The 19106-nt window shown below is 41.4% G+C and overlaps 1 long non-coding RNA gene across 1 annotated transcript; it reads right to left on the bottom strand.

The window, feature by feature from the left end:
• Positions 1-1336: 1336 nt before the first annotated feature.
• LOC102146164 (uncharacterized) lies at positions 1337-18861 on the bottom strand. Its single transcript, XR_282273.5, has 3 exons — positions 18768-18861; positions 16571-16702; positions 1337-2178 (listed from the first exon to the last, which is right to left on the bottom strand). It is a non-coding gene; the product is annotated as an uncharacterized lncRNA (long non-coding RNA).
• Positions 18862-19106: the final 245 nt, after the last annotated feature.

The following is a 19106-nucleotide window of genomic DNA, read 5'->3' as shown; positions in this document are numbered from 1 at the left end:
TAGATGGTGCACACTTTTAGCTCCAGTTGCTTGGGAGGATGAGGCAGGAGGATTGCTTGACCCCAGGAGTTGGAGGCTGTAATGAGCTCTGATCACGCCACTGAACTCCAGCTTGGGTGTCAAAGTGAGACCTTGTCTCTGAAAACATAAAAAATAAAAATAAAAGGAGTAAGGGATTAATTAGATCTATTACATCTCCCAGGCATTTGTGTATTTTGAGAAGGTTTCCTAGACTAAGATTCCTCGTAGTAAATAACTTAGTCGTATATTCCATTTAGCCTTCGATTTTATCTCCAGGAAACTAAAACACCCAGTTATCTAGAAATAGCTGATAAGTTTCTAAATGATATGAGGTGGTGGGATTGACAAACCAAGCCAACGTCAAGGACTCCGTGGGTTGTGATGTAAAGCGGTTGTTTCGGCATAAATCTCCAGGTGGGCCACCTTGTTTTCTCACCAACAAAGCCTGGTATGTAATTGTTGGTTTGTGTCATGATGGAAAGAATGTCCACCACCTTCTTTCTGAAGCCTGGAGAAGACATTTGTAAAACCTGGGTGCTGTCCGTGGTTCTAAGGACGTTCCGGCATGTTATGGATTTCTAGTATGAAGAACACAAAGAACACCCAGTATGATAATGATCTCTTGTACGAAGTTCTTCTAAAGGAACTATTTTAGATTGGCTACCAAAAGTTCCATAAGGGATAATGACTTTGAGTGTGAAGATAACCTTACTGAAGAGAAACGTTAAGACTTTAATCCTGAGTTCAAATCCTACCTTGGTCACTTCTCTGAGCTGTTTTGTCTTCTATCAAATTCTACTTTATATAATTATTGAAGGAATTGCCTGAAATAATGAGAGGAAGTAGAGGATAATAGTAAGGCTGGGCGACAATGCACGTCCATTCTGATTGCCACACTTTGTGACCTTTCTCCTTCTGTGTGTCGGTTTCTTCAGTAATAAAATGTGGTTGGGATAATAGTAGTACATATTTCACAGAGTTATTATGTGAGAATCAAACAACTTAACTTATGTGGAGTAACTTGGAATAATGCTTAGGACATAATAAGAACGCATTAAATGCTTGTTGTCGTTTGCTATTATTAGATCATTTCCACATCATGGGTTATCATGAGTCTGGACCCTTTGTTAAGAAAATCCGGCTTTATCAACAATATTTATTCTTTCAGTTATTCTTTCATTCATTCACCCAATTCAGAAAATAGGTACCCAAGATTCACTCTCTTTCTAAAATCCGGCTTTATCAACAATATTTATTCTTTCAGTTATTCTTTCATTCATTCACCCAATTCAGAAAATAGGTACCCAAGATTCACTCTCTTTCTAATCTTCCCAACTACCAATTACAGAGTCAAACGTTTATATGGCAGGATTCCTCCACAAACACTCAAACTGGATTAAAAGCTGAATGTTGTTATTTAAGGTTAAAGTTATTTAAGAACCCTTCCAACTTTATTTTTATAAATTGAATTGAACTGAATTGAGTGTGCTAACTCCATTGGTGCAGCATCTTTGAGCTTCCTTTGGTTCTGCTGATATTTTTGTTCTTGAATTATTCTAACGGATCCCATTTTTAGTGAGATTTTGAGAATGTTAAAATGAAACAGCACATAAAGTATAATTTCAGTTTCTTCCATCTGGGCCAGAAACACAATAGGTGTGTGGCAATTATAAGTGAAGGCAGCAATAAATACATGCATGAATAATGTGAAATTATTTTAGCTTCTATATCTGTTTTTGTTTGTTATTAATTTTAAGATATCAGAAGCAGAAGAGCAGTAGGGGTGAATAACTCACCAAAATTCCAAGTTGGCTTTTAAAAAGTTTGTGAGGGGGTACTAAATAGTAATGTACCCTAAGCTCTCCTTTATTGACTTCTTTATTTCCTGGGCCTCCAATTCAGGGATTAATCCATCCAATTTATTTGCTTTAGCCTCAGAAAGCAGTCCCACTTTCCACAAGGACAAAGGCTTAGAGCTGCTAGAATGAATGGCTCTGGTTAATTGATGTATCCAAAGTCTGTCTGTACATCAGCCACTCCATCTGTCTGCCTTTGCTTAAAAAGGCGCCTTCCTTAACTCACGCTTTTTGTATTTTTCCATGAACTAGTTCTACATTTTGGGAGAAGGAGCCTGGTTGAACATTTCCATCTTCTTTCCTGTTTCAAAAAGAAAAAGAAAAACAATCATCCTGATCTGTCAATTTGAATAGAAGTGTACTTTAACAAGATCCTAGGAGCTTATTTTCTGCCCCATAGCAAGGTACTCATTGTGTAAGTTCCTGCACTTGTGGATTCTGTGAGGTGCTGACATGAAGTCACAGTCTAGAAACCGGTGGCAGTTTTTAAAATGTGTCTTAATATTGGCTGCCTAGATACTTTTTAAAGCAGATTTATGCTGCATTTTAAAAATCCATTATGCTACATTATGAGCTTATTGTCCATCCAGATAATATTGATCAATTTTAGACTTCCAAAATCTGCATGTATAATTGTCCCATGCAATCAAAATTGTTTATGTGTGTAGTATTTTGAGACATTTATAAAATTATAAATCGGAATTATTTATATATGCCACAATATATTTGATTATGTTGAATGCCCAATTTATATCACCATTCATTGTCATTTTTTCCTCTATTTCATAATCTTGGCCAGTGACTTTACTTTTCTCTATAGAAGATACTTCTCAGACCACTCAAAATTACTGTCTTTGACAGATTATTTTAAAGTAGCACATCTTATGTGGTATGTTCATAAACAGTAGAGTTTGTTCATTATTTAAAAATTTGGCATTAAAAGAGACTAAAGAAAAAAATTAAAGTCAACCTTAATTGCGTCTCTTAGAGATAGCCACTGTTATTTTTGTGAATTTTATTTTAATTTTTGTCAAAATTATTTTGGTCTGTATGTGTGTATATGTTGCATGTATATGTTGTTTGTGTGTGTGTATTTAGGTGTTGAATGCCCGCCAGTTAAGATCATATTACCTTTGCAGTTTTATATCCATCATTTTTCCCACTCAACTTTATATCATGTGCAATTTATTCTTTTAAATATTTTTCCAAAACACAAAACTTTTAATAACTACGAAGTATTCCAGCCTATAAATGAGATGTAATTAAGTTAATCATTGCTAATTTTTGACACACAGGTATTTTGCAATTGTTTGCTGGTGTGAATAAAGCTATGACAGACATCTGTATGCTCTAAGTCACTTTGCTGATTGAGTTCTTATATTTAAGTTCTAGAAAAAGAATTTAAGACTTTGATACCCATGTTGTCAAATTCCTGCAGCATCTCTATGATAAAAATTATCTTCTACTCTGTAGTTGATTGAATTATTAGCTTAGATTTTAACTGTGTTCCTCTATCTATGCCCCTTGCCATCTAACTTTGCAGTTAAGTGTACACACTAAATGCACTTCCTCATCCACTGACTTTCACATCCATGTGAAATAAGTCACATGAAATAAGCCATGTGACTTATTTCAGCCAATGGGATGGTAACAGATGTGACATAAACAAGGACTTGAAATGTGCTTGCACCATATGGCTTGTCTTCTTCTACCTCCACAATCTTTATGAGAAGTGCATGTCCTAGATAGATCATTGGTCCCAAAAGGACTGTAGATGTACAGAGCAGAGCTAGCCAACTGGATTGAGGACATAAAACTTGATGCAAAAGCTATTCAGTTAAGCTTAGATCAACCCACTTCCAGGCAATCTGCAGATACATATGAGCAAGCCCAGGTGAGATCAGTAGAGCTGCCTCTAAGGAATTCGCAGATATGGGAGAAATCAATGCTTATTGTTATATGGCACTGGGATTTGGTGATGGTTACGCAGCAATAACTAACAGATATACCCTTAGTAATTTAATGAGAAATTTCATTTTTCATTTAATAACAAACAAATGATGGCAATACAACATAGTGGTTAATAAAAGAGTCTTGGGAGCTATCTGGACCTAAGCTTGAATGACCTTAGGCATATTGCCTCCCGAAGTGCTGGGATTACAGGCATAAGCCATCACTCTTAGCACAAGAAAATAAATGATCAGTTACCGAGAATTTTCAGGAATAAAATAAAAAGAAGGATGTAGTTCACAGTGATAAGATGATAAGATAATGAGATTGAGTGGTCAGGAAAAACCTATGTTCTCTTAGAACTATAGTTCTCTATGTTTATTGGGTCTCCATTATTTTTAAAAATCTGATGGATTCTATGGACTCTCTCTCCAGAAGAAAAAGAAAAACAAAACAAAACAAACAAACAAAAAAACATATACACAGGCACACAGGGCTCACAGGCATTGCTTATATTTTCTTGAATCTCTGCTTTAGACACTCATCTAAGTCCTATCTTTGGCCATGACATCCTGGTAGCAAAAGCAGAAGTAAGAAATATTCACTTCTGTATTGTCTTAGAACAAATTGTCAAAGCATACCACTTCTCTGACTTGGAAAAAACAATTGTCTGAACTCTCAATAGCTGGTGTCTGCATGTTTTGACAGAGGCACTATGTCATATCGTCTCTGGCAGAGGTAGCTTGCTATGTAGCAGAATTCTTGCTGCCTCTATGATAGTTTAAAGTTGGGATTGGGAAGCCACTCTCCACACAAGGACTATATTTCCCAGCCTATTCCCATTTCCTTCTTAGTGGTACAGTGATGGGACTAATTCTTGCCAATGAAATGTGAGCAGACGCCGTGTATGACACTTTCAGACCAAATCTTTTAAGAAGCCTTCATCTTGCTATGGTTTCACTTCATGCCAGCTGAATGCCGGTGATTATCAGAATCAAGGGAAAGGTGAAACCACACGATAGAGGAAATCTGGATTCTGAAATCACTACATGAAGGAAAATTACTCACCAACTAGAAACGTTCACATATTTTACATGAGCGACAAGTAAACTGAAATGGTGTTAAGTCACCAACATTTGCTATTACCCCTAAATGATATTTCCTAAAGTGTGATCCCTGAAACAGCAGCATCAACATCACCAGGGAGCTTGTAAGAAATGCAAATTCTCAGGACCCACTCCAGAAGAACAAAGTCAGAAACTCTGGAGGGGTGGGAGGGACCAGAAATCTGTGTTCTAATTGGCTCTCCAGGTGACTGGGAACCACTGCTCTAAATACGTAATACAGTGTCTACGAATGGGGTTTATAAAATCTGATTTCCTTGGTTCAGATCTTGGCCCAACCACTTATGAGCTATGTGATCTTGGGCATGCTACTTAACTTCTAGTGTCTCAGTATGTTGCTAGGTATGGATACCTAAGGGTAGATCACAACAGTATCTAACTCCCAGGCTTTGACATGAGCATTAAAGGAGATCATCCATGTGGAGGGCTTACAACAGTGTCTGATGCACAGTAAGTGCTTAGAAAACGTTAACTGTAGTGTTTATCAAACTGACAGCCAAGTCTCAACCCCAAAGTTTGCATCAAATGGACTTTTCATTTACCCCCTCTGCTTAACGCTAGTCCCGGGCATGCTTGAACCATGGACACATCTGTCCTGGCAGGCATTCATTCCATCAGAAAATGATTATGGAGGTCCTTCCATGTGCCAGACATCATGCTAGGATCCAGACCTGCAAGGGAAAACAAGGCAGACTGGATCTCTGCCTGGTGATAGGCCTCTGACCTGGCCAACCTCACTGTGGCCAGACAAGCAAGGACAGTGAACAAACAGGTGGCTGAACTGGGCCCTGAGGGAGTAAGACCAACACATTTTTTTCATTGTGCAAACTTCTGGCTGATTTTCTTTTTTCACCCATGCGAGAAGATGCCCTTGCTTTTTCCAACAGCCGCCCTGCATGCAGACTAATCTTTGAATCTATGTTCTCTAAGCTGCTTTAAAATATGATGCTCAGTGGTTAATCCAAAGGCTGTAGAAAGAGCCCTGATGCCAGGTGTAAGCATATTTTTAAAGAAGAGGGGATACTTTCAAAACTAGCACCTGGGGCCAGCCAATTAAATTCCTCAATGAAAAATGCATGAACAAATGGAAGGCTGGATGCCTCCACTTTGATTCTTACTCAACTCTGATTGGTCACAGGTTTGGCAGTTTTGTTTCATTGACCAAATGATACCTGTCACCCCCTCATGAGGACTTGCACCTGCCCTTAAATGAACCAAAGCTGCCAGCTCCCCTCAGCCCCTTTGAATGCTCTTTATCAGCTTTAATTCTTAAAGCCCTAGAATTTGTCAGCTTAGATTCCCCACAGTTCGATGGGCAAAGGGGTGTGTGCTCCAAGCAGCCTGCCAACTTCACCATCACAGCTGCAACTCTCCACAGACACTTTGCTGTGGAAATGCAAAGAATTTTACAAAAAGAGTCACCCTAACCTCACATAGTCTGTGAACTCCAGTCCCTCCTGTTCTTTCCTGTTCTTTCACAGGAGATCCAATTTCTCTCTGACTCAATCTTTGCCAGGGCACAAGGTCAACTGGCTGGCTTCTTATACTCCTATGGTCCCAGATGTATAGAGTGGGCAAGAAATGAAAAAAATTAAACAAAATCTATGCCCATAGCAGACATCAATAATCAATTACAGGACTTTTATACCTTGCCTAGATCCATCCTCCAAATTTGTGAGTGCTCCAGACAACCATCACTAATTAATCTTGGTGGTTATTTAGACCTATTTGCCATTACAATCTAGACTAGCCCTTATACAGAAAATAAAACAATAAAAGCAAGAAAGGAGAATGACTTATCCATCTTCAAACAGCATGTGTGAGTCAAAATTTAGATTACAATTCAAGTGTTCCTAACTTCCAGTCTTGTGCCCTTCCTTATGCCAAGAGTCCATCAGGCCCCTTGAAATATCTGGAGATCCACTCCACCTCTCCAGATTAAACAGTCCTAAATAAATGACCCATGAAATGTCCTTGGGTTCAACTTTCATCTCCCACCAGTGTGCAAGATAAATGGTGTATTAGTCAGCTATTGTAGTAATGCTGCATAACAAACCATCCCACAAATCCAGTGACTAATAGCTACAAGCATTTATTCTCACATTCATGGGTCTGCAATCAACTGTGGCTCAGCTGATGTGGGCTTGACTTGGCTCCATGACTCCACATGTACTGCATGTGTGTTTATTCTGGAGTCTTGGATAAAAGGGCAGTGACTACCTGAGTCATGCCTTTATCATCATGGATTAAGAAAGCTCAAAACCTGAACCAAAACATGCAAGCATGTTTAAGGACTCATGCATACATCATGCCCTCTAACACTGCATTGACCAAAGCAAGTCATATGACCAAGCCCAAACTTAGCAGCATGCAGAAAATCTCTGCCTACATTAGGAGAGGGAGGAAGTGGATATTTGCTAAACAGTAATATATATTTTTTAAAACATGGCTTTTAAAATTATCAAGAAACCTTTCAGGGAGGGCTTCAGGGGACTTTTTTTTCACAGTGAGATTATACCAGGCACTCACTAGAGAAAGTTGATAAGCTGCTGAGCACCAGACTTAATCTCTGAGAAAGTTAAATCATGTATTGTGTTAATATTGGCTCTCTGGTTTTATTGCTGATTCCCCCACTTTAAGGGAAGCCTGACATGAAAATTCTCACTCCATGTAAGACAGATCATGAATATTTTAATGGCCAGAAAGTGAACTCCTCAAGAGTCACCTTTACATCTTCCTTAATGCTACTTTACCACACCTGGTGTTTTGAAAATATATGGGTGTTCTGAAAGAACATGTTAAATAAATGATAAAATCATGGTGGTTAAGAGTATGGGTTTGGGAGAAAGAGTAAGCCAGATTCAAAGTTAAAGCCATCACTTACTGGCTGAGTATAATTGGTCACTTGTCTAACCTTTCTAATCCTGTTTCTGCCTCTGTGAGTTGGGGGTAGCCATATCTATCTTGCTGGGTACCTATTAAGTAACATAATGTAAGCAAAATGCCTGGTCCACTCTAGGCTGTCAATATATTCTAGCTCATATTTTAATTCATTCTTTATTAAAACTATCTTAAATCACTGAGTTCCTCTGATGCAGTAGCCAATAGTGTCACTAATCTAATATTTCTAATTCTTTTCTTTTCAGGTACCTAGGAGAATTGTACTTCTTGTCCTCTTTTGAGGATATGCATACCCATGTACTTTGCTTTGGCCACTGAAATATGAACAGAAGGGACCTGTGTCACTTTGGAACAGAAACTTTAAGAGCCATGATCCATGATTTCCATGTTCATTTCCCACTGCTGTGGTGACTATGAAAACATTTGTCAAGATGAACTCTGTATCAGCCTGGATCTCTGAGAGACTTCATGGAGCAGAAATCCTCCAGCCTACATGCATAGTGTATGTAGCATGAGAAAGAAATAAACTCATGTTAAACCACTGAGATTTGGAGGGTGGTTCTTACTGCAGCATAACTCAGCCACTGTGCCTGATATACTTGGTATTATTAAATATGGTCTACTTACAGAATATTATGGATTAGATTTTCAGAAAGATTTATGTTGCAACTAAACCAGCTATACCTGCCAGTATACCAGTACTTCCCCATATCTACAGAGTAGACCTCTTAAGTCACAGAAGTTCAAGATTTAGAAAGAAATAAAGAACACTCTAATTTATACAACTAAAGCCTCAGGAAGAGAAGGGGTGGAGCTGGTCTCACAGACCACTGTGTCTAGGAACTGAAATCCTAGTCTCTTTTTTCCTTTACTTCTTCACTCTGCTTCTCTCTGCATGCTGCCTTCTTGTGTCTTCCTGAACTCTGACCTTCTCCAGGCAATGAGAAAGTGGCCGAGTGGCCATAGGTGCTCTGGGCTCATGCACCATTAGCTTCAAGATCCTAGGACCATGTTTTCCAAAGTGTGTCTCAAAGACCATCTTGGATGTGAATTACATGTGCATATATTCCAGCTCCCCTCCAACTTTACCATACTGATTCAGAATTTTTAGTGGTTTGGCCTGGGAATTTGTATCTTACCATGTTTATCAAGTGATCCATAACCAAAGTTGCATACCTAATCTAGTAAAGGACCATCAAAAGTCTGGCAGGAGTGGTGGAGTGACAACATGGGCAGGCCCACTAGGCTTACAGGGTTACAGGGTTAGGGTGAAGGAGACACACAGTCCCCAAAGTTGGGAGTCAGGAGAAGGGATGCATGAAGCGTACACACAACCATGGAAAGAAATTGTGAGCCCAGACAGCGCTCCAGTCCAGTTCTTCTATAATTGGGAAAATACTCTGAAACCTAGTCTACCTGAAGACATAAAGCAGAAAAAAACAAATCTTCCTCTCCTTTAAAGCCATTAGCAAGTTTCAACTTCTAAAAAGTGGGCCGGGCACGGTGGCTCACACCTGTAATTCCAGCACTTTGGGAGGCTGAGGTGTGTGGATCACCCGAGGTCAGGAATTTGAGACCAGCTTGGCCAACATGGCGAAACCCCATCTCTACTAAAAATACAAAAATTAGCCGGGCATGGTAGCACGCCTGTAATACCAGCTACTTGAAAGGCTGAGGCAGGAGAATCGCTTGAACCCAGGAGGCAGGGGTTGCAGTGAGCCGAGATTGCACCGCTGCACTCCACCATGGGTGACAGAGGGAGACTCTGTCTCAAAAACAAACAAAAAAAGTGCATTATGAGGAGGAATTATTAGTTCTTGAGCACCTATTCCACGCTAAGTACCCCTTGACACTCTGCAGAGAATGCCAGTGTTTGGCTAACACAGCACCCATTCTCTACCTCTCCTCTTTCCCATGCCTGCAATTCTAGGGGGCGCAATGTCAAATTCCTCCTTTATCAGCTTCTCTTGCAACCATAAGTTATCAAGAATTGTCATGATGTGACCTGAACAACATCATGGCCAATGACACGTCAGTGAAAGTTACTGAGAGCTTCCAGGAAAGACTTTATTTTCCTTAAAAAAAAAAAAAAAATCTGACATTTCTCCCATCCTTTACCCTGAAGGTGGACATGATTTCTGGAGGTGAAGCAGGCGCTTTACAACCATGAGGTAAAGGCTAGGAGTATCTTAGAGACGTTCCTCTGATATTATTCTGCCATAAACCCATCCCAGCAGGTGTTGACCTCCAGATTCCTTATTGTATGAGATAATTAAGTGTCTTTATGGCGTTAGTCACTGTCAAATTTCCTTTTTCTTGCAAATGAATGAATTCCCATCAGATGCATTTCCTGATTTATTCCTCATAATAACATAGGCATTATCATTCTCACTTTTTGAGTAAGGAAACTGAGGTTAGTCAGAGAAGCAGGTCATTTCTTTAAGATCACAAATCAAAGAAGCAGTGGGACTAGAATTCCAAACCAGATCTAGGTGACTCAAGGGCTCCTTATAAGATGCCTGCCTACCTGGATGGCTACACATTTTCTTTTCTATTTTTCTTGTCCTGCCTCTTAAAACTATCATGTAATTACATTTTTTTTTTTTTGAGACGGAATCTCACTCTGTCTCCCAGGTTGTAGTGCAGTGGTGTGATCTCAGCTCACTGCACGCTCTGCCTCCCGGGTTCATGCCATTCTCCTGCCTCAGCCTCCCGAGGAGCTGGGACTACAGGTGCCCACCACCTCGCCCGGCTAATTTTGTATGTTTTTTTTTAGTAGAGATGGGGTTTCACCGTGTTAGCCAGGATGGTCTCGATCTCCTGACCTCATGATCCGCCCGCCTCAGCCTCCCAAAGTGCTGGGATCGCAGGTGTGAGCCACCGCGCCTGGCTGTAATTACATTTTTTATGTAATTACTAACATACCAGGAGAACAACAAGTACAGTGCCTGAGACACAGAAGATAATCTGACCACGTTCAAATAAGTGTTCATTATTTGAGGTTTATTAAGTAAAGGTAGGAGACTTACATCAAAGACTGAGGACAAGGAAGGGTGGATTCAATATTTTGAATTATTTATTCATGAAGTGACGAATCCTCGCCCGTTCTACTAGTATACTTAGCTATTGCTACGTAACATACAACCCCAAAACTTAGTGACTTAAAGTGATAACCATGTATTATTAAAAGTAATTGCAAAAACCTCAACTGCTTTTGCACCAACCCTAATAATGTCTCCTGAGTCTAGGAGATGGCTGGATGGTTGTGTTTATCTTGGCTGAGCTCAGTTGATTTAGGCAGGGCTTATTTTTGTGCCTATGGTCAGCTGGGGGAGTTAGCTGGGGATTTAGAATGGCCTTGGTTGAGACACGAGTTTCTCATATGCTTTGCTTAGGCTGGTCCATGTTAGTTCATGAATGGATGGCAGGGATTCAAGAGTGAGCAGAGTAAGCAGAAATCTGTTAGTGCTTTTGAAGCCCTGGTTTGTATCGCACCTGCCAAGGGCCAAGCAAGTTACATGGCCAAACTCAGAATCAAGGCGTGGGGTAAAAAACTTTGCCCTGGGTGGGTGTGGTGGCTCACGACTATAATCCCAGCACTTTGGGAGGCCAAGGTGGGCGGATCGCCTTAGATCAGGAGTTCAAGACCAGCCTGGTCAACATGGTGAAACCCTGTCTCTACTAAAAACACAAAAATTAACCGGGCATGGTAGCGGGTGCCTGTAATCCCAGTTACTCAGAGACTGAGGCAGAAGAATTGCTTGAACCTGGGAGGCGGAGGTTGCAGTGAGCCAAGATCGTGCCACTATACTCCAACTTTGGCAACAGAATAAGATTCCATCTCCATTTAAAAAAAAAAAAAAAAAAGAAAGAAAGTATCTAAATGGGAGAAGAGTTAGGGACATCACAGCAATAAATCTCCCATAAATCCCATGATGGATAAGTAAGAAGTAGCTATGTCTATGACCTAGGCCTGAATAACTGCTGGTCTTCCTTGGAGAGGTGAAACAGCTGAGCATGAAAGTGAGGAGCTATTCCCTAAGCAGGCCAGTAGGGTAGGAGAAAGAAGGGTTGTGCCTTAGAAGACCTGAATTTTGAGTCCTGGTTCTGTCATACACTTTCTCTACGTGACCTTAAGGAGAGAGACCACTTCCCTTTCCTGGTTTGGAGTTTCTCTACCTAGAAAACGATAGAGACAAACTTTCAGAGGCCAACGACTAGACGCCCACAGGCTAGATCTAGCCTATGCATTTGTTTTGTTTGGCTTGCCCAGTATTCTAGTTTTAATTGAGCCAACATTTAAAAGTTACAATGTTTCAGATAGAAATCTGGATTTCTGACTGATACGGTTTGGATTTGTGTCCCTACCCAAATCTCACATCGCATTGTCATCCCCAATGTTGGAGAAGAGGCCTGATGGGAAGCGATTGGATCATGGGGGTGGTTTTCCCCCTTGCTGTTCTCATGATAGTGAGTGAGTTCTCACGAGATCTGGTTGTTTAAAAGTGTGTAGCACCTACCCCTTTGCTCTCTCTTTCTCCTGCTCTGGCCATGTGAAGACATGCCTGCTTCCCTCTTAACCTTCTGCCATGATTGTGAGTTTCCTGAGACCTCCCAGCCATGGTTCCTGTACAGCCTGTGGAACTGTGACCCAGTTAAACCTCTTTTCTTTATAAATTACCCAGTTTCAGGTATTTCATTAGAGCTGTGTAAGAACAAAACAATACACTGACTTTGCTCAAAAATCCTGAAAGATTCAGCAAAGTTGGGTCAACATTCCACTACGGCAACAATGGATGCAGCTGAGCTGTGGATCCTTATCTGGGATATGCATTGCTTTTCACTATCTGACCTGCTACAATCTCACTTAGTCCATATTGTCTCCTAAACACTAAGATTTTTCTTACAATTGACTGAATTCACTCATTTAAATTCACCTTTTGTCACTGTAGACATTTGAATTGGGTTTCCTGGAACAAATAGTGTGATAGCTGGACTCTGTGAGTCCATGGCATTGTTTTTTTGGTGCTCAATTTCACAGGTCAATACAGAAATTCTCCCATCAGTGCTCTCTGATTTTAGGCCAGTGGATCTTAACCCTATGGGAACTCAAATCCTTTTGAAATTCTGATGACATCTATGGGCAGAAAAGTGCTCATATAAGCACACACATGTTTGAACACATACACACACACACATAGACAATATCACATAGTGCTTTGTCTGTCAACCTCCATTATCATAGAAGACGCAATTTGTCTGTCCTGCAATCTATGGTGAACCTCAAGTTCTCCATCAAAGTATTCCCACCATAGTCCTGTCTAGACAATTTTCAGATCTATTTAGGACTAATAGATCTAGACAATTTTCAGATCTATTTAGGACTCCAGAAAAGCATCTTCCCCCAACAAATTTCTTATAGTCAGAGGTCACCGTCTGTTCCCAGTTCCCTCCCCATTTCCCATTCACTCTTCCAAAGAACAGAGAGGAAAACAAGCAAGTTATAGCCAAGTGACCCACGCTGAGAAAAGAGCAGAAGTCAGCAGGGCCCTGACCTTCCTGTGTAGGTAACAAATTGGATACCATGTTTGCACCAAGCCCTGGAGGGAGGGAAGGAAGGGGGGAAGTAGGGAGGAGGAGGGCAGTGTGGGATGGAGGTGGGGTTACAGGGTCAGCAGACTTGGCTTTATGCATCCACACAGCAACTCCATCCACCTCTTCCCAGGAAGCAGCCACTGCTGCAGGGCATGCAGAGGGTAGCAGCTGGAGGTCAGCAGAGGCCAATGCATGCACACACAAGGGTGTGTTTGTGTGCTTGAGTGTGCGTGTCCATTCCCAGCCAAGGGCAGGGAAAGCTACTGAGTTGAATTCTTTTCAGAGATCTCCAAGGACTTTCTGACCCAATCCCCACTTATTAAACATATAATTACTTTCTTTTTTTCTTTTCCCGCATTGCCAGAGGACAGTGTAGTTTGGCCTTTAGGTGCGTAGTTTCTGGAGCTAAACTCCCTGAGTTCAAGTCCCACCTGGACCACTTAATAGCTGTGTGAATTTGGAGGGTAACTTAACCCCTAGTTGCCTCAGTTTCTCATTTCAAAAGAAAGGGAGATAGTAACAATGACTTCCTCAAATATTTGTGAAACCTTAGTAAGTTAATATGCATAAAATGCTAATAAGCACAAACTATAATTATTCATTCAGCAGACACATATAGAGGAGCCTATATATGATGTATTAATTTTCTTGAACATCTATTCTGTGCAAAGCAATGTTCATTTTATGTAAATTATATTAATTTTCCCCCAGAACCCTGGCACAACAGATGCATTTAATTCCCATTTTATAGATGAGGAAACTGAGGTTCAGGGAAGTTGGGTCCCTTGCCCAGGTTTATCCCACTAATGAATGATGGAAACAGTCAGGTCCATCGCATTTCAAAGCCCCGACTCCTAATCAATTCACTGTGATCTTCAATTTGCTTTTGTATTCAAAACACCCAGGTCAACGTTTGACCTATTAAGTGAATGAACCAATGGTGGGTTCTGCCATTCTCCCTTTCTTTGCTCTTTCCACTTTAGTCTTTGTCCAGAGGCAGCCCTGAGGAAGTCATGCACTTCTTGGATATGCACATCTCTTTTCTCTTTCCTGCTCCTTGATACTGTTCCATCAGTCTTCATCTTCCCCACTCAACTGCCGTCCATCTCTCCTACCAGTTCCTCCTCGGAAGTAAGGCCCCAAATATTTCCCTGGCGCTGGAGGAAACTCATTCTTTCTGGTTTAATTCGCCCCGTCTGGCCTTAATTGCTTTGCCCTGTTGTGAGAGGAGACCTCCCATGGTGACGGCCCCGAGGATGGGTTGGGGGGTGGGACGGTGGAGGAGGAAATCAGGGTGAGCTGTTGAGTGGAGAGTGGATTAGTCCAAGACCAATGGGGCAACGGAAGTTGGGGATCTCGGAGCCTGTGGCTCCAGACCCACCCTTGGTTGTGACGTTTACGACTGAACTTGGGCAGGAGCATGTGTCTGGGGGCTGTGCCGGCCTCCCTGGCCCCTACCTTGAGTGTTTGGTCCTGCAGCTCATTAAGCAGTGACACTTAGCACATCATGAAACTGCTTTACAGGCACAGCCCACACAGCTCCTGGCCTCTGGAGTCTGCAGGTAGTGGGGGGATGCTGACCTCCCAGCAACTGGAGCTGGGACTGGATGGACACACAAGGGGATCAAAAGACCTTATGGGAAAAACAGACCAAGAACTGCATTAGGGCACCAGGACCCCTGACCTTTCACCCCCAGATACAAGACTAAGGTGCATCGGAAACAGGGGTTCTGGGTGTGGTGTCATGGAAAAAACATGGCATTTGATGTCCTGTGAACAAGGCTCAAATCCTGGATTTGTCACTTCCCAGCAACTGTGAAACACAAGCAAGGTTTTTACCTTCTCTGACCCTCTGTTTCCTCAATAAGGCCAATAGAGGGCTGTTGCTAGAAATACTGAGATGAGACATATGACATGCTTAACCCAGAGCAGGCAATAAATGGTGATTATTTGAATTACCTACTCCTACTTTCCCACTTTCTGAAGACTGAAGAGATCAATGGGATCAGGCTGACAACCATTTGTTTTACCCCTATCCTCCCTCCCACCTCCGTGCCCCTTTTTTGGTGTGTGAGTTCTGCGCTTGGAGCTCTGAAAGTAAACATTGCCTTTTAATGTCAGAAAAACATCACAATAAGAAAAGCAACAATAAAAATAAAGTAGCTTCGGGTTAACAAGTGTCTACTGTGATCCAGGTGCATTCTCATTCCAGATAGATAGATAGATAGATAGATAGATAGATAGATAGATAGATAGAGATAGATAGATAGATACATACATACATACATAGAATCCCATTATGTTTTCACAACTCTGTGAAGCATCTACAATAATTATTTCCATTTTACAGAGGAGGAAACTGAGGCTCAGAAGGACTAAGTCATTTGTCTCATGTCTCATGAGTAAAGCTATAATGTAAACTCAAATTTTTGACTCTGAGTTTTTATTCCTTCCAACGTTAGAATGGTGGGAGGGAAGAACAGCATGCCCTTAAAAGGGGTGGGAGGGAAGAACAGTATGTCGGAGACCCCTGGCAGATCAGGGGGTGCTTCTGGTCCATGTCCCCTGTACTGGGTTCTTGGAGGTCCATTTGCAGACACCCTAACTTCCAACCATCCTTCAGAAGCCTCAAATATATTCCTAAATCTTCTTGAAACAGCCCTGGCCATGAAGAGCCTGCTTTCATGGTTGATGCGCAGTGATGAGGCAGGGTTAATACTTCATTAGGTCATGGTGCCATTTTGCATTTTATGGATATTCGGTAACACAAGCAACAACAAACTCACAAGTTCCTGGGCCTCACTTTCTCTGGGGATGCAGGCCCAGGATGAGGGACCCCTGAATCTGGGCATGAGATAAAAGCCTATGCCTGACTCTCATGAATGTGTGGAGATGAGGCTCCGGGACTTTGGGATAGTGGCCCCTCCCTCCCTCCCTCCCACTTCTGTGCCCCTTTTTTGGTGTGTAAGTAAGTTCCGGGCTTGAAGCTCTGAGATTAAACAATCCTCTTGGCCTGCCTGAAAGGTGAGTGTATTTTGTAGAGATCCTGTATTCATTTACTGGTCTGCCACAACAAATTACCACAAACTGGGTGGCTTACACAACAGAAATATGTTGTCTCACCAGTCTGGAGTCTAGAAGTCCAAGATCGAGGTGTCACTAGGGCTGGTTCCTTCTGAGGCTGTGAGAGAAGATCTGTTCCATGCCTCCCCTCTCGCTTCTGGTCATTTGCTGGCAATCTTTTGCATTCCTTAGCTATATTAAGTTGGTGCAAAAGTAATGAAAATAATTGTGATGTCTGCCATTACTTTCAAAAGAAAAACTGTGATAACTTCTCCAACAACCTAATAGAAGTATTGCCCCAATCTCTGCCTTCATCTTCCCATGATGTTGTCCTACGTGTGTGTCCATCTCAAAATTTCTCCTTCTTATAATGACACGGGTCATACTGGATTCAGGCCCTTCCTCATGATCTCATTTTAACTTGATTCCCAAATAAGGTCACATTCCGAGGTGCTGGAGGATTAGGATGCTGACCTAGGAATTTTTCAGGGACACAATTCCATCCATAATAGTTCAGAAACAGAAACAGGACTCACTCTTTGGTCAGTCTGATGAAGTCCATGGACCCAGTTCCTCAAGTAAATTCACAGGAACATATGCATTTAAAAATGTTATATGATTTTTAAAAGTTCATGGACTTTCTGAAACACGAGGTCTAGGACCACCAGGTTAGACCTCTGGTAACTTGCCAAGATACAAATACGTCATGAAGTCCATGACAGCAAGGTGGGGAATGTGGTGAGCTAGGTAAGGTCTGGAAAATAAGATGGTAAGTTCAGTTTGGAACATACTGAGTTGAAAGTGCAAGATGAATATGTTGCTTGGCACCAGTACAATATCCAGTTCCAAACTGTCAGCTTGGAAGGGAGTATAGGACTTAATGTTGAGTCCTTTATTCTTTGTTTCTCTCCTCCTTTGTTTCTCAAAGGCTTCTCATATAGCCAATACATGCTAGGCTCTGTGCAATATATGCTGGGCATGTTAAAAACAGTGAGAGCATATGTATCCTCAAAGAACTCACAGACTAATGTGAGAGTCAGCGGTGGGGAAGGATGGAGAGACCCCTGTTATGTATCATGACAGGCATTGTAACAGAAGACAGTGGACCAGAGATGATGTGTTTTACGGTGTGAATGTGTGCTGGACAGTGATTTAGGGAGGATTCTCTGCAGGAAAAAATAAGTGAAAAGTCAATGCTGCAGAGAAGTGAGGAGGATATTGGTCTTCCTATTTCTAGCAACAGCTCTTCCCTATTTTTGGTCTACATGATTCTGGTCAAACTAACTGCACCTTGAAGTCAGAAGATGATATGTAGTCCAAGGCTGGTCAATGAGAGCGTCAGATTCTCCCAAGACTAGTGATTGGTGCAGGGATGAAAAAGCGTTCCAAATCAGACCAATTGGAGCAAGTGAAACTGAATTTTGGCACTCTTGTGTGACCTTTTGGCAACAGAAACTCTCCCCTTTTCTATGAATGCAAATGAGAGACTCTGAGGCTGGAACTACCTAGTTTCTCACCAGCAAAAGGAGACAGCCCGTCAAGGAACAGATAAAACCAAAGGAAGGCAGAGTAGGTGGATGGACCACCCTGTATGAGACCTGGAAACAGAAAACAAGCTAGTCCCTGGGCTTTTAAGTTATGTGAACATATGCATGTAGGTAAATTTATATAGGTATTTAGGAGTATGTGTATATATTACAATGTGTGTGTGTGTGTGTGTGTGTGTGTATTTATTTATATACATATGCACTTACCTATCTGTATGGATAGCTGTAACTTTATGGTAGGTAACACACACACACAAACCCTTATACGTGCACACACACACACACATATGCACATAGGGTAAGTAAGTGCATATGTACCAAGGAGGGGTAGGTATTAATTGCCTTAACTGGTTGAAAGTTCAAGTTTAGACTAACTTCAGGCATAGTTGGATCCAAGTACTAAAGAAGCATTTGCAGGCCTTGGTCTGTAGTGCTTTATCATTGGTTCTTCTTTCCTCAACTTTGGCTCTACTCTTAGGCAGGACTGCCCTTATGATGGTGCATCAACTGCCTGTAGTTCCCAGTTTACATCCAATTCAGCAACCCCAGTGAAAACAGAGTATTTCCCCACCTCAAACAATTTTAGTAGAAGTTATGTTAGTATACATATGTACATATACATATGTATATATACAGGTAGGTAAATGCATATGTATATTAACACAACTTTAATCAAATTTTCCACCACTTGTTATCAAAACAGTTCTTACCAATGTGACAGTTTCATCCAAGAGGGCCACATCTGAGTTAGAGCATAGAGGTCCCTGTGGAAGGGCATCTGTGCCAAAGAAAAAGCTGAGTAAGGAATGGGAGCATTATTTAGGTTGATCATATACAGACAGAAGAACCAAACTAGTCAAAGGATAACATTTGAAATAATGCTTGCACAAATGTGCCATGAAATATGGAAAGATCCTTGAAGAAGGTAGAATGGGGTTCACCTTCAACCAAATGATTCCAGCTGAAGGTAGTGTTGCAGTGTCCTTGTACAGCTGAAGACTTGTGGAGCCCAGACAGATTAAGTTAATTGTTAAATGCCTTACTATTAA

This window comes from Macaca fascicularis, chromosome 11, assembly GCF_037993035.2.
Source record: "Macaca fascicularis isolate 582-1 chromosome 11, T2T-MFA8v1.1".
NCBI lineage: Eukaryota > Metazoa > Chordata > Mammalia > Primates > Cercopithecidae > Macaca > Macaca fascicularis.
This window is presented reverse-complemented; position numbering and strand designations above follow the sequence as displayed.